Here is a 16,215-nt window from a genome sequence, read left to right on the forward strand (position 1 = left end):
CCTGTAATCCCAGCACTTTGGAAGATTGAAGCGGGCGGATCACTTGAGGCCAGGAGTTTGAAACCAGCCTCGCCACCATAGTGAAACCCCGTTTCTACTAATAATACAAAAATTAGCTGCATGTGGTGGTACATGCCTGTAATCCCAGCTACTCGGGAGGCTGAGGCAGGAGAATCACTTGAATCCAGGTGATTATACCTGCCTCTAGTTATGAGAATTGGAAGATAATGTATATATTAATTATATTCTTAGAGCACAGTGTTATAATCTATAATCCAACACACATTAGTTTTGTTCCTTCTTTCTTCCTCTGACTTCAGCAACACTCTATTACCCAGGCTGGAGTACAATGGCACAATTTCGGCTCACTACAACCTCCCTTTGTTTTTTGCTGTTAAAAAACAAACAACAAAAAACAAACACACACAAAGTGGTGTTTTGATATTAATGTTTAAAATGTCTTTGATCAAAAACATAAGCCTAATCACAAAAAGCAAACCGAAAAAGCATGTAAAGAAAACACGAATTTTTCTAAGAGAAAGCTTTCAAAATGACCCCCCAAAAATGCCATAGAAGACTAATATATTTGACTACATAAATATACAAACTTTCTGTATTTCAACATATGCTATATATGATCAAATGACAAATTCTTGGAGAAAATATTTGCAACACACAGTATAGGAAAAGGACTCATTTTCTTAATATGCAATGGTTCTCACAAATAAGACCCAAAGTCTAATAGAAAAATGGAAAAAGAGTATGAACACAAAATTCACAAAAAAGAAATCTGAAATACTCTTCAAGTATATTAAAAATGTTCAACCTCAACATATACAAACAAAAACAAAATAAGATATCATTTAAAAAATACTGGCACAAATAAAAAAGTTTCTACTCTGCTGCCAAGAGAATGGACTCTCAAACACTGCCAGTGGGGGTGTAAATTATTTCAACCTCTACAGAGGGCAATTTGGCAATAACAAAATTAAAAGTGCACATACACTTTGATCCATCAATTCTACATCGGGGAGTTTATCTTACAGATATAATCTTGCATGTACAAAGTACCCTACATACACAGATAGTAACTGGAGAGTTGTTTTAGTAAAAGCCTGGGAAAGGGTAATCTAAATGCTCCAAAACAGAGAACTGGTTCAATATAATGTAAAACTATGCATCTGTAAAAATAAGAATGAGCATTGGTACTGATAGGAATGACCTCCAGGACATTCTAAGGAGAAAGAAAAGGGCTTGGCAGAAGTGCAAATATGAAAAACAAAATATACATATGTGTGAATGGGGATCAGGAGCAGGTGGGAGATTTAGCATATACCCTTATACCTTTTTAAAATTTCTGCAGAATGCACTTCCTCTTCAAAAACTTAGTATGTTTTTATGTTAAAAATATAAAAAATTATGTTTTGAAAACAGAATGTAAAGAGAAAAACATTATCTGATATGGCTTTATTGTAATCACTTGTGATGTATTACAAGATAATAGTTTAAGGTTCTTTGTATTTCACTTCAAAATGCAAACCCAACTAAAATGTTTTTCATTTATTAATATGAGAATATATTAAAGGAATGTGTAATAACAGTGGGCCCCTTTTATAATAAAGATTATGGATGATGAGGCTAATGACCATTTTATAAAAATAGGAGTCAGGTTACAGGTGATATTACCTGACCCATCTTATTTTGAAAGCCGCATAGAAACGTGCTAAATTCTATTATATTAAGATAACTGGTTCCTCAGCTGTGGCAGTATAATGTCATTTTAGTCCACTAACAACTGCAAAAGGGAGTTGATCCTCAAAGTCTGCAAAAAGGAGGGAGAAGTAATTATAATTAGTTTTCTGGGCACCTAGGAAAAAGCATATTTTAAGAAATAATGAGATAGAGACTTGGGGGAGGGGACAATATCCAAAACTAGAGATCAAAAATGTTGACATGAATATTATTTTTTGTGGCTTGAGAAAATATAGTTAACATCCATTTCCATAAAACAAACAGGTCCATATCATTGCCTAGGAAGGTAAAACGTAAAGGAAGTTTCCTGAAAGACTGAAATATACATCTATAAATACATGATTTTTTTTTTTTAATGGGAGCAAAGGTTTCCCTCTCCAATGAGACACAAAACCAGGTCTCTCCCCTACCCCAACGTTTCAAGTATCAAATGTAGAAATTCTAAAAATGTATATTTTTAGATACACTTTACTAAAAATAGTGTATCTTTACTATTTTTAGTAAAGATGCTTTAAGAACATCGTTTATTTTACTGCTTTAAGAACATCGTCTACTTTACAGTTTAGTATTCACGAAATGAAAAGACAAGCTGTGCTAAAGTGCCTTCAGAAAAAAACTGAACAGGGTTTGGTGGAACTAAGCAGATCAAGCTTTCAGACTTTATTTTAAAAACACTGAGCTACCTCAGAAAAGCATGGCTTGCTGGGCACACTAATAACTAGCTTCAAATACCAGTTGAAGTCATCGTGGAATGGAAAGTCAGTGCTTCTAACTGAATGCAAAACAGCTCCTGCCCAACCTCCCCACACAGGTTCTTTCTCCTATGCTTTATTCCAAAGCTTCCTGTCCCTCCACAAGCTGTGAGTTACCTTTTGTACTCGTGTTTCTACACATGATCAATTCATTGGGAGATGCTAGATGAAGATGTTCCATCTTGAAACAGTTTTCCCTCACTTCCCTTGGCTGCAGAAACCTGCCAAACACCCATAATTCTGAAGTGCCTATAATTCTTTCACTGGGGAGAACTTTTAAAGTGAAATCTCATCAGATATCAGTGTACTCTCCCAGGTCCCAATGTGATGAATTTGGTCAGAAGGCGAAGGCAAGCAAGCAATGCCAGATTAGAAAAGGGAAGTTCAAGACATTTAGGGGAGAGAGGTCATCTACCTCCTTCTCTTTCTGACGCATAGTAAGGAAGAGTTTTCCTTTTCCTTACTATGGATTGTAAATATCTGAGTCTGGCTTGTAAGTATATTTAATAATATTTCTAGAGATCCCTAAAGCAAGCTCTCAAAGGTCAATTAAAATATACTAACAGTAACCCTGCAATGAAAATCAAGAAAAGGATCACCAAAAATATGATCTTCACACACACAAAATTTTTTTTCCAGTCCAGGAAAATATTATTTCATCCAGTCAGTTGTACTGACATCTGTCTTTATATACTTACATGTGTTCTTGTTTGTAATTTTCACTGGACAAATCCATTAAGAGTAAGGATTTGGGGTTGCCGCAAAATTGTAAGTTTAACTGAACCTATTTTTAAAGGAGCTTTTTCCTTTTTTTTTTTTTTTTGAGACGGAGTTTCGCTCGTTACCCAGGCTGGAGTGCAATGGCGCGATCTCGGCTCACCGCAACCTCCGCCTCCTGGGTTCAGGCAATTCTCCTGCCTCAGCCTCCTGAGTAGCTGGGATTACAGGCACGCGCCACCGTGCCCAGCTAATTTTTTGTATTTTTAGTAGAGACGGGGTTTCACCATGTTGACCAGGACGGTCTCGATCTCTTGACCTCGTGATCCACCCGCCTTGGACTCCCAAAGTGTTGGGATTACAGGCGTGAGCCACCGTGCCGGGCCGCTTTTTCCTTTTAAAAAGCAAGATTATCCAAGAGGAAAGCACAATAACAAAGTTAACCTCAATAATCTTTCATAATTAAGTTTGTAGGTGGAACTCGGTACAGAACATAATTCTAGTGTGTTCTCTAAGTTCTGGCATGGATTTGTTTTTAGAAACTTTTAATTATGCCAGTCATACAAAAAACAAGCAATACTGTATTTGCAACATATTGTCCCATGGTTCTCTGCTGAAGTATGGTTCTTTGAAACAAGAATTATTTAATCTAAGTGGTTAAAGGCTAAATGAAGATATCATATATTGAATGGGTATTACTTGAAGCATTCTTTTTTTTTTCTTTAAATCTTACAACCCACCTCTAAGAGGTAAGTTTGATTGTGCTTGACAGAGGAGCACACTAAAGCCCAAGTCAGATGGCTAACAAGTAGATAAAATGGAATTTAATCCAGGTATATCTGATTCCCAAACATAAGTTCTAACCTACTGCCTAAGGAACATACTGCCTTAGGTCTCACGTGCAAGACATAGTCTGCTGTTCTATGTTACTATTGATGACTGAATGTGTGGCCCATTACATACTCCTCTCAATGTATCTAATCACATATTTTATAAATATACAGAAAGTTACAGAGAATAACATGACAACTGAATCTACTAGCTAGCTTCGTCTAATCTTAACACTTCACTATAATTCCTTCAGAGTTTTAATATGAAAGAAAACACCATAGTTCAAGTTGAAAATCTGTGTGTACTCCTCCAATCCTAATTCCCTTCTCTGTTTCCCAGAGGTAACTGCTATCCTAAATTTGGTTCAGGATTTGCATTCCAATGCATGTTTTAATACTATTTCTAAAAATAACCATCCACAAATGCATGATTTTGCATGCTGCCCAACTTTATTTTACATAATGGCATCATACATACACATCATTCAGAAACTTGTTTTTTAATTCAGCCATGTTTTTGAGATGTATTCTTGGCTAACAGCTGCATAGTGTTCTAGTGTATGAACAAACCACAATTAATCTATTCACTTGCTGCTGGAAAGTTGGCTTGTTTCTAAGCTTTTCATTAACATAAACACTGCTATGATGACTATTCTTGTACCTGACTCCTTTGCACAAGTATTTCCAGAGTACAGGCTTAGAAACGTCAGGCCAAAAATAATGCCTCCTTTATCAAATATCGCCAAACTGTTCACAAAGGTAGTATTCCATTCTTACACCAACAGCAGAGCCCAAACATCCTCATTAACATTTGGTATTGTCAGACAATTTTGCCAATATAATGGTGTAAATTGCCTCATTTTTGTTTTAATTTGCATTTCTCTATTTAGTAGTGAAATTTCGTATGTTTTCATAATTACTAGCCACAATCCTTAAAGAAACTACAACACTCTTCGAGAAAGACGCGGTTGTAGCTGTTGTGGATCGTTAGGCCGCACGCTCCTGCTCCTGACTCACCGCTGTTCGCTCTTGCCGAGGAACAAGTTGGTCAGGAAGCCGCGCAGCAGCCATGGCTTTTAAGGATACTGGAAAAACACCCGTGGAGCTGGAGGTGGCAATTCACCGAATTCGAATCACTCTAACAAGCCGCAAAGTAAAATCGCTGGAGAAGGTATGTGCTGACTTGATCAGAGGAGCAAAAGAAAAGAATCTGAAAGTGAAAGGACCAGTTCAAATGCCTATGAAGACTGAGAATCACTACAAAAAAAACACCTTGTGGTGAAGGTTCTAAAACATGGGATCATTTCCAGATGAGAATCCACAAGCGACTCATTGACCTGCACAGTCCTTCTGAGACTGTTAAGCAGATTACTTCCATCAGTATTGAGCCAGGAGTTGAGGTGGAAGTCACCATTGCAGATGTTTAAATCAGTTATTTTAATAAATTGATTACCAGTTGTTTAAAAAAAAAAAAAAGAAAAAAAAGAAACTACAACAGCACAGTTGACTACTTCAGCATCCAGGGCACAGATGTAATATAAAAGTTTTCCCTAAAGGTAAATGTCCAATGTTAAGTTCTAGATAACAGAGAAACAGTAAAATATATACTCCTCCTCCTTGTAGACCTTAAATAAAGTATAACTATATATCTACCTAGTCATCATATTGGTAAAAAGCAGGAGGTTAAATTAAATGATCTAAGGTATCTTCCAACTAATGATTATTTTCTAAATTTGCAGACTTGCACCTGCATCACTTTTAAGTGTCTTAGTGGAAACAGTATTTTGTGCCTATGAAGCAGAAAGAAAAAGAGGCAGAAAGAAGAGACAGAGAGAGAAGTGGGTTGATGCTTAATTCCAAATAACGTGGGGCATCTTTTTTAAACATACTGATACCTGGCTTCCATTCCAAATACTTTGATTCAATTTGTATGGGGCGTGACCTGGACAATGGAGGGTTTTTTGTTTTGTTTTTTAAACTCTCCAGTTTTAAAATGTGTGGCAAAGTTTTAAAACCATTATTTTAGGGCCTAGGCAGCACCTACACACCATTTGAAATAACGGTTCTAGGAAAATGTGTTACAATGCCATGCAACTGATTAAAATAAGTCAAATACCATTACATCGCAAACTAAGGCAGGTAGAAGCTTTCAATATACGGTTTTAGGTAAATACTATATGTTTTCTATGTGCTGTTCTGGGGTGGTAGGATGCAAAGCTAGGTAACAGGCAATACAGATAAATAACTACTGCAGACAACAGTATGTACTACATCAAACATACGTCAACATGAATATGAACACGGAATATATTTATTTTGAAGGTTCACAGGCTGGTGAGTGGCCCTGAAAGAAGGTGAGATACTCATTATGGGACAAAGACAACTTTACTGGGCAAGACTGAAGTAGCATCAAAGGACATTCTGGTAAACAACATCAGCAAGAACTCTGTGCTACAAAAATGTTAGCAAATGATAGTGTTTCATTAAAAGCCCAAATGAAGTTGAATAAAATACAGGACATAAATTTTGTATGTACTAATCAATGTAACTCAAATTCATTTATTAGGAATTAGGAATAATATATATAACAGTGTCTGGCACATAGAGGTGTGATCAGTAAGTAGAGCTTTCTTGCTTCTCAGTCTCCCTTTCTATTTCTCTGGCTTAAAACAAAAAAGTTGACAGTGAAATTTAGAAAATACACTCAAGTATAATTGTGAAAATAAAATCATCGATAATCCTATTACCCAAATAACCAATGTTGATATTAAGGTAACTCTTTACTGAAGTTAATTCTTCTAGATTACTCCAGATGTTTGACTCTTTAATACAAAAAGAATTTTGTATAAACAACAAGCCCCTCAGCCATTACTCCCTCCTGGTATACTCAGAGGATCAACTGAAGTTGCAATATGGTCGGAGCAGCCACTAGAGGGTGGCCAAGGCTGATGTATCCATCACCCTCCTCTACTTTCTCAGGGGCCTTTAACTGCCATTCAAGTTAAGATTTCTGGACCCTAACACCTCATCACATAAAGATTAAAAAGTACTATCAAAAAAAGGAAAAAAAGGAGGAAGTTCTTCAGGGTAATAAAATGTTAACAGTTTGGATATCAAATACAGCTACTATATCAAATATACCTTCTGATTTGAGTTACACTGATTAATTTATCTGCTATGTCCTGTTTCATTCAACTACTTGATACTTTACCAAATTTCTCCCTTTGTGATTCTTGAGAACAAGATGCAACTTCTCCACTAGAAATGGAGATGGTTACATTACATAGCATGTAGCAGCATTCTACATTCCACTACCGCCTGCCACCGCCCCCACCATTTAACATGACTGATGCAGTGTGCTAAACATCTCAATTCTGAATGCATATACAGAATGTTTCAAAGTACTATAACACATCCCAACTATCGAATGTCTAATTTTAAGTGTATCTTTTTTATATTTTAAACCTTCATATTATAGTTTCCAAAAAAACAAAAAAAATAACGTGAAATATAGCTGTGTATTCTTTAATTAACTGAGAAACAGGTTAAACACTTTGCAAAGATTTACATAAGGTTTTACCTTCCAGAATCCTCTTAATTGATCAAGTGTGATCATAAATGATATAATAATTTATAGAATTTGATCACATTTTAAGTGTTTATATAGAGTTCCAGACAACCACAAAACCAAATTAATATAAAAATAATTCTGCTACTGATTATGGAGAATCAAATAATGTTCTGAGAACATACAAGTTACAAACCAAGATGATAACAACCTGAAGAAGAAAAAACTTCCTCCTTGGTACTTTTAGCAAAAATGCCACAAAGTACAAATCCACGAACCAAAAACAAATCCAAATTAAAACTACAATGAGACATCACCACACACTCACTAGAATGACTAAAATTTTTTTAAAGACTGACAAAACCAAGTGTTGGCAAGGATATAGAGCACCTAGAACTCTCATATACTACTGATGGGAATGTAAAATGGCACAGCCACTTTGGAAAACAGTTTGGTAGTTTCTTATAAAGGTAAGCATACAGCTGCTACACTTTATCATACAATCCCAAAATTCTACTCATGTGTATTTATGCAAGAAAATAAAAGCAAATGCTCATACAAACACCTGTACTCAAAGGTCCACAGTAACTTAACTCAAAATACTCCAATACTGAAAATAACCCAAACATCCAACAGCTCAACAAATTGTGGTAAATCTATGCAACAGAAAGCAATGAAAAGGAATGAACTACTGACACATGCAACAATACAAATGAGCACCAAACGTATTATGCAAATTGAAACAACCCAGACCCAACTGTATACGTCCATTAATATAAATTTTTAGAAAAAGTAAAATGAGCCAGGCATGGTGACATACACCTGTAAGTCCCAGCTACTTGAGAGGCTGAGGTGGGAGGATCACTTGGGTCCAGGAGTTTAAGACCACCCTGAGCAACACAGTGAGTCCTCATCTCTTTTTTTTTTTTTTTTTTTTTAAAAAAAGGGTTGGGGGAGAAAAAGCAAAATGATAGTGACAGAAAATAAGTCCATGTTTATTAGAGACCAGGGTTAAGGAAGGGGATGACTACAAAGAAGTACAAGGAAACTTTCGAGGGAGATGGAAATGTGAGTGTGTGTATTGATTGTAGTGTGATTATACAGTTGTATGCATAAAGCAAAACAAAAAAATTATATTCCTGCTTAGTTTAATTTTATGTAATTATATATCTCAAAAGAGCTGATTTAAAATTTCATAAAAAACTTATAAAGTAAACTGATTCTAATGTTTAATAGTTCACAACAATAAATCAGAAGAAAAATGAAAAATGATGACATACATACAGGCAAATAATTTTTCTCCTTTGGATCTTAAAGGACCCATAATGAATGTTTACAGGTTCCTACATGTAAAGATAAACACATGCAAGAAACATTTATAGGTGGTTATTAATTTACTGTCCACAACACAGAAAGAAGCATTAAGGCATTGTTGCTTACCACATTAAGTCTAGAACATGTCTCCTTATCACTGTGCTCACATGGTCATCACTATGCTGACTAGCCATGGAACCTTCAGAAATAAACACAGCCACCCCTCAAAATTCTGACTCCTAATCCTTAATAAAATATAAATGGAGAAATTCATTCACTACAACTTTAGAACCCTCCCTTGTTACCGGGCAGAGCAGCACAGCATGGGAAGCACCAAAATGACCTGTTGTACACCCTTATCACAGTGCCCAAGCCTCCACACTACAGTCATTCTTTAAAGTTATTAAATGGTCTTTTAAAAGTCCTTAATTGTTGTGCAAATACGTGGTTAGGGATCCACATTAAACATGATCAAGTCAATATAGTAGACAGGTACTGAGTTTCCTTTTGCTAAGATGAAAATGTTCTAAAATTGGATTGTGGTAATGATTGCAAAACTATGAATATACTGAAAGCAACTGAATTGTATACTTCAAATGGGTAAATTTTATGGAATGTGAATTATATCTCAATAACACTATTTTTTTTTAATCAACACGGTTTACTGTGTTAGTTTAGAACTTGACACTGGAACCAGAAAATTTTTTACTGCAGCATGGAGGCACAAGAAATATGGATATGGGTTAATGATTGGGAAAAAGTCAGGTGTCAGAGCTTCAGTGAGCACTGGGATAGGAATATGGACGGGGCAGAAAGGAGAGAGCACTGGCTCCTAGTTGGAAGAGTGAGCCTCAGGAAAGAATGTTAAAAGGATGTCTGAAGGCACTCCAGGCTGGTTCTGAACCTCCATTGTCCTTAACATAAATTTGTTTTTCTACAAATATTATAAACGTTAGTGTTGTTTCTTCTGCTCTTTCCAACATCATCATCATGTTTTTTTTCAATCACCTACTAAAGTATCTTAGCCAATGTACTTCTTGATCTATGAAACTGCCTTGAACTGTATAAAATTAGATGATCACAGAACATTGAGAGATAGCAGATAACACACTGCCAACTTTCTTAATTTCATAAAAGAAAATTAATACACACAAGTAACTTGCTCAAGGTTATCAGCTAGAAACAGAGTAAAGACTAGAACAGATATCTACTCCAATGCTGATTTTATAGACCACCATACATCACCTGTCTTAGAATTTCATAATGGATGTAATTACTACTTAAAAACACAGAATCAAGTACCTATGTATATAATTCTATTTTATGAGCAATTTAGTCATTTAAGTATAGAATTCTTCATATATAAATATATAAAGAATATGTGTGTGTGTATATATGTGTGTGTATATATATACATATATATACGTATATATACACATGTATATATACGTATATATACACATGTATATATATACACACACATATGTGTATACACACACACACACACACACACACACACAAAATGTTTTAATCTACCACGAAAGCCAAATATGATCGTGGGCACGACCAATATACCAGTGATGTGACTCACATGGAATTCAATTGGTAAAGGAAGACTTTGCTATCAAGTTGCAGATTTTATCAGAGTGGAGTAATAAATTATAGGTCCAAATTCTTGTCAGGGTTCTGACACAATCACAAACTATTAGACATGTAAAGCACAGCCCTATGAGAACATCTATCTTAAAATGTGACCTTGCAATTAAGCATTCACCATCTATCTTTTTTTAATTTCATTTTAGGCTTTGGGGTACATGTGAAGAACATGAAAGATTGTTACACAGGTACACACATGGCAGTATGATTTGCTGCCTTCCTCCCCATCACCTATATATGGCATTTCTACCCATGCTATCCCTCCCCAACTCCCCACCCCCTGCTGTCCCTCCCCTAGTTCCCCCCAACAGACCCCAGTGTGTGATCCTCCCCTCCCTGTGTCCATGTGTTCTCACTGTTCAACAACCACCTATGAGTGAGAACATGCAGTGTTTGATTTTCTGTTCTTGTGTCAGTTTGCTAAGAATGGTGGTTTCCAGGTTCACCCATGTCCCTACAAAGGACACGAACTCATCGTTTTTTATGGCTGCATAGTATTCCATGGTGTATATGTGCCACATTTTCCCTGTCCAGTCTATCATCAATGGGCATTTGGGTTGGTTCCAAGTCTTTGCTATTGTAAACAGTGCCACAATGAACATTCGTGTGCATGTGTCCTTATAATAGAATGATTTATAATCCTTTGGATATATACCCAGTAATGGGATTGCTGGGTCAAATGGAATTTCTATTTCTAGGTCCTTGAGGAATTGCCACACTGTCTTCTACAATGGTTGAACTAATTTACACTCCCAATAGTGTAAAAGTGTTCCTATTTCTCCACATCCTCTCCAGCATCTGTTGTCTCCAGATTTTTTAATGATCGCCATTCTAACTGGCGTGAGATGGTATTTCAATGTAGTTTTGATTTGCATTTCTCTAATGACCAGTGATGATGAGCATTTTTTCATATGTTTGTTGGCCTCCTGTATGTCTTCTTTTGAAAAGTGTATGTTCATATCCTTCGCCCACTTTTGAATGGGCTTCACCACTTATCTTTTATAATCTGCATACAAAGTATTTAGAGAAAAGTTCAGCTACATTAACAAACTAAAACAGAGAAATTAAAACTTTTCACAATCTGTCATTACTACATTCTCACTGAAGCTCTAATAAAAGCATGAAAATATTTAACAGCTGAAGACAAAAGCAAGTAGCATATCACCAAACCTGAATAATCTAATCAAAATGATACTATTATATATAAACTTTCAAAATCCCAGTTAAAGTCCTGTACAACAGGTCCTCAAGTAACACTGTTTCCTTCAACATCATTTCATAAGAAGAATAAGGGGGGATAAAATCAACTCCCAACTGGGGCCATTGTCTGTATGGCTTACCCCTTCTCCCCATGCAAGCATGCATTTTTTTCTGCATACTCCCCCAATAACCCAAAGCTATGCATGCTAGGTTCACTGATGAGTCTAAATCGTTCCAGTATGAGTGAGTGTCAGTGCAACCTGTGATGGGATGGTGCCCTGTCCAGGGCTGGTTCTCACCTGGCACCCTGAGCTGCAATAACTGGGTAAATATTATCTTGTGTTAATTTTCTGTCTTAAATGTATGTATAGTTCACATTTATGCCAATATTCAATGTCAGAAGTGTTTCGGTCTTTATTTAGACGTTTAGTGATGTTTTTATGACCAGAAAGATGCCACAGGAACTTAACTCTGCCAGTTATCTGACAGACATGGAATAAAGTAAACATTTTTTTCTCTTGTGCCCTCACACCCCACAAATTCTCATTTCAGCAGAAAGGCCAAAACAAGTGATAAAATATAAATTTCAAATTCAAGAGAATGTAATGTAACTGTAACCTATTTGTTAATTCTGGCAAGTGATTACATACTGTTTATAAATTAAAAGGCAATGGTAACCAGTAGTCATAACACTGTCTCTTAAAACATATTCGGATAAAAGCAGAGAGGTCTCTGTATTGGTATGTGAGGATAAGATGAAGGAGGAGACCTAATCTGGCCCAGGAACTTCCTGGGAAACGTCCTTCAGTAGAAATTAAACCACATCTACCTTTAAAACAATATCTGGATGGTGGCTACATACGATAGGTTACAGCAGGATCCTGTAAAAGTTCACAACAGTTTTGGTAAGCTCTTGTAGACTAACAGATGTATGAGATTTGAAAGATCGTTTTGTCTCTCCTAATATAACCATTTTTCAGATTTTACACTGAAGACTGCAGGGTGGGAAATAAACACTGGCTCTTTTCTAACCTGACATTTAGCAGTATTTTGGAAGTTACTTGCTGGTCAGTAAAAAGAAGAAATACACCACCAAAAGTACAGGATGTCAGTGAGAAATCAAACCAAAAGCATTTATCACTTGTTAAGATGTTACCCAAACCTAGTGTTTTCTCCTCCTTCACAAAACCTAGCATCAGAGATCACATACTCTTAGTGGAAAAGTTTAGAAACTTTTCTCTTTAAATTTTATTTAATTATTTATTTGATTAGTAAAATAATCAAAAAGCTCAAAAGACACAAAAAGGTATAAAATGAAGACTCCTTATGCTCAGGTCTTCCATTCAGTTTTCCTCCTGAGTGGCAACTGAGGTACTTACTACTGATAACACAGGTCTGCAAGGCAACCAATTCTAGTATAGGAGCTAATAGCTGGTCTGAACAATATGCTCACAAGCAAACTTTGAGGGGATTCTTAATTAATTACCAAAGGATTAATTAAACCCTGGATGCAAGCATAAAAGAAATGATTATATATTTAAATATCCATTAGCAGAAATCCCATTGTGATTTTTTACAGATCATACCATACTGAACTAATTTAAACCTGTACCCTTCAACTACATCTTAAATGTGAGCCATAGTCTTCAACTATTCAAGTCCTTAAGAAGCTTAAACTTAACCTAGCAAACAGTAAAACAATCCTGGGTAGGGGTAGGGAAGAGGAAAAGGAGAAAGAAAAAAGCACTGGGGTGGGGACAAAGAGAAGAAGATGAGAGAGATGGTGGGGATGCGGGGAGAGGGACAGAAGGAGAGAAACAGAAGAGGCGAGAGGGAGAGAAAATCTCTGTTGTCCAGAGTGGCACTCTCATGCTCAATATTCTAGCTTTCAACAGAGCACTCAAACTGCTGGGAGAGAGGGGGTGGAGTAGATGACTTCTAAAACAGTTAAGAACTGCCTTAACTGTTTGGTCCAAAAATATCTTCCTACTTAAAAAAATGTTCCTCTATCTGTGATTTTACATGGGTTTTCCTAAACATAAAACCAAGATTGAAAAGAAAAACTTAAAAACAGTTTCCAAGCTCTTTAGATACACCCATGTATATCTAGTTGAGAACCTAATTATAAACTATATTATCATTAATGCAGGTCTCAAGGCCTTTCTATATAACCTTTTTGTTTTTTTTAGGCTAGTCTTAATTGCTATTCTAAACAACCTATTTGCTCTAATAATCCTGGTTTTGGAACACTTGAATTAGATAAGGAAAAGGCTATGTGAAAGTTACCTAATCGAAACCCTTGTTTACAGAAAGGTACTCTAAATCAGTATCTCAAACCTGCTACGCATGTGAATCACCTGGGGATCTTGTTAAAATGCAGGTTCTGATTGAGCAGGTCTGGGGTGAGGCCTGAATTTCCAGCAGCTCCCAAGTGCTATTAACGTAACTAGTCCCTGTATCAGACTTTGGGTAACAAGGCCCTAAATCATTCTTCAAGATTTCAAGTTATCCCTTCCACAGTCTCACAAAAACTGTAAATAACTCAACATGACAATGTACACCACCACCCAGCTTTGTGAGTATCTACAGAAACTGAGGTGGGCTGCTTTCTCATTTGTGTTCAAATTTTCCAAAAGCTTATTTAATGAGCCTAAAATTAATTAAAAATACCCTTCTGCAGCTGTGCAAAAATTCACTTAGAGCTGATATAAGCTACTACTATAGTTTAAAATTTAATATTTATACTGTTAAATTATTTTTCAAGTTATTTATAACTACTCAATTAGCAATTCCTAAACCCTGGGCCACGAACTATATGATTTTTTGTTTGTTTGAAATTGAAATGGGGTCTAGCTCCATCACCCAGACTGGAGTGCAGTGGCGAAATCATGGCTCACTGCAGCCTCAACCTCCTAGGCTCAAGTCATCCTCCCACCTCAGCCTCCCAATAGCTGGGACTACAGGCATATACCACCATGCCCAGCTAATTTTTATATTTTTTGTAGAGATGGAGTTTTGCCAGGCTGGTTCTGAACTCCTGAGCTCAAGCAATCCTCCTGCCTCGGCCTCCAAAGTGCTAGGATTACAGGGATGTAATCCTCAGCCTCCCAAAGTGATAGGATTATAGGCATGGGCCACCATGCACCCAGCCAGTGATGAAATTTTTATTAAATGGGAGGACAATATCAGTTTTTCATAAAGCTAAATATATGCTACATTGTTACATATGTTACATTTTGTTATAATTTATTTATAACTCTATGGTGATGATTTTCCTTTTAAATGTACAACTGAATAAAAGTTGGCAAGGGTATGTTCATCACTTTCTCTTCACTCTTTAATTTTTAAAAACTGCTTAACCTGATCAAAATATCTGAGAACCAACAAACTCAAATAACTTCTCTACACCTCTGCCTTCTCTTAGAACTCGGGATGTATACTCGGAGTACGGTGTGTATGACTGCAGGAGCACTTGGAACCACTTGTGGCCTTTTTAAATCAGTTCTCCTCATCAATTCCCAAGTTGTGACTTCATTTACTAATGAAATTGTGCTGATTTTCTTGGATGAGTCTGGACTGGAAGAGAGGCAGAGGTGCAATATTAAGACACACAATATAAGGCAATTCCTAAAGCCCTTGGAACTTGGACATCCTGTGATTTCAGAGAATCCATACCTTTTCCTCTTCCCTCCAAAACGTGAGCCAAAGCTATCAATCAAAAAACACCCTCTTCCTCAGCTCCGTAGGCTTAGCACATTGCAGTGTTATTATGTTCTGAGAAGCATGTGGATGAGTTTTACACACCCTGCCCACCTGTGTTATACATAACAGAAAGAAGCTATGCTTTCTTTAGATGCATGTAAGCAGGTTGTCCTGCATTAATAATACTGAATGAAGACAAACACACTCGAAACAGCAGAGTTCAAGAAGAAAGCCAAATTGACATTTAATTTAGAAAGGACAGCCTCTTAATTAGGCAAATCTCACATTTTATAAAAAAGAAACAATTAGAATTGTTTAGTGTGAATAAAATTAGTGTGAAATTTCTCACTATCCCACATTCCATTATAGCAAACACAGAGACACACAACAGCTGGTCAATTTAACTTATATCTCCTGTTATTAAACATTACCTTGGTCCATTAAATTCACTTTCTTTCCCAACTCCTTCCCCACAAAAAAGACTATAAACTGTATACCGTATGTCATAATGGGAAGATGACGACCTTTTTCTGGGGCATGATACATGAAGAAGTTGTTAACTACAAGAAACTGAAGTAAAAGTAACCCATAGTATTATCTTCAATCTTCAATGTTAAGTCTCAGAGACACACCATGCAGAGAAGAGCTGCTGAAGTCAGCTGGCTCTGTCTTCATCTGTGTCTGCTTAGCACACCATGAGAAGACTCTTCTGGTTCAATTATCT

At 36.4% G+C, this 16,215-nt stretch overlaps 1 protein-coding gene and 1 pseudogene across 2 annotated transcripts in view; one reads left to right on the forward strand and one right to left on the reverse strand.

Annotated features, from left to right (window-relative positions):
* The window catches only part of ZFAND3 (zinc finger AN1-type containing 3), a 336,913-nt gene that overhangs the window by 132,259 nt on the left and 188,439 nt on the right, over positions 1-16,215 (reverse strand). The gene's annotated exons all lie outside the window — the stretch shown is intronic.
* On the forward strand, positions 5,021-5,506 carry LOC110567142 (small ribosomal subunit protein uS10-like; annotated as a pseudogene).

Source organism: Aotus nancymaae, unplaced genomic scaffold (genome assembly GCF_030222135.1).
Source record: "Aotus nancymaae isolate 86718 unplaced genomic scaffold, 86718_ANA_hifiasm-v0.15.2.pri h1tg000040l, whole genome shotgun sequence".
NCBI classification, from domain to species: domain Eukaryota; kingdom Metazoa; phylum Chordata; class Mammalia; order Primates; family Aotidae; genus Aotus; species Aotus nancymaae.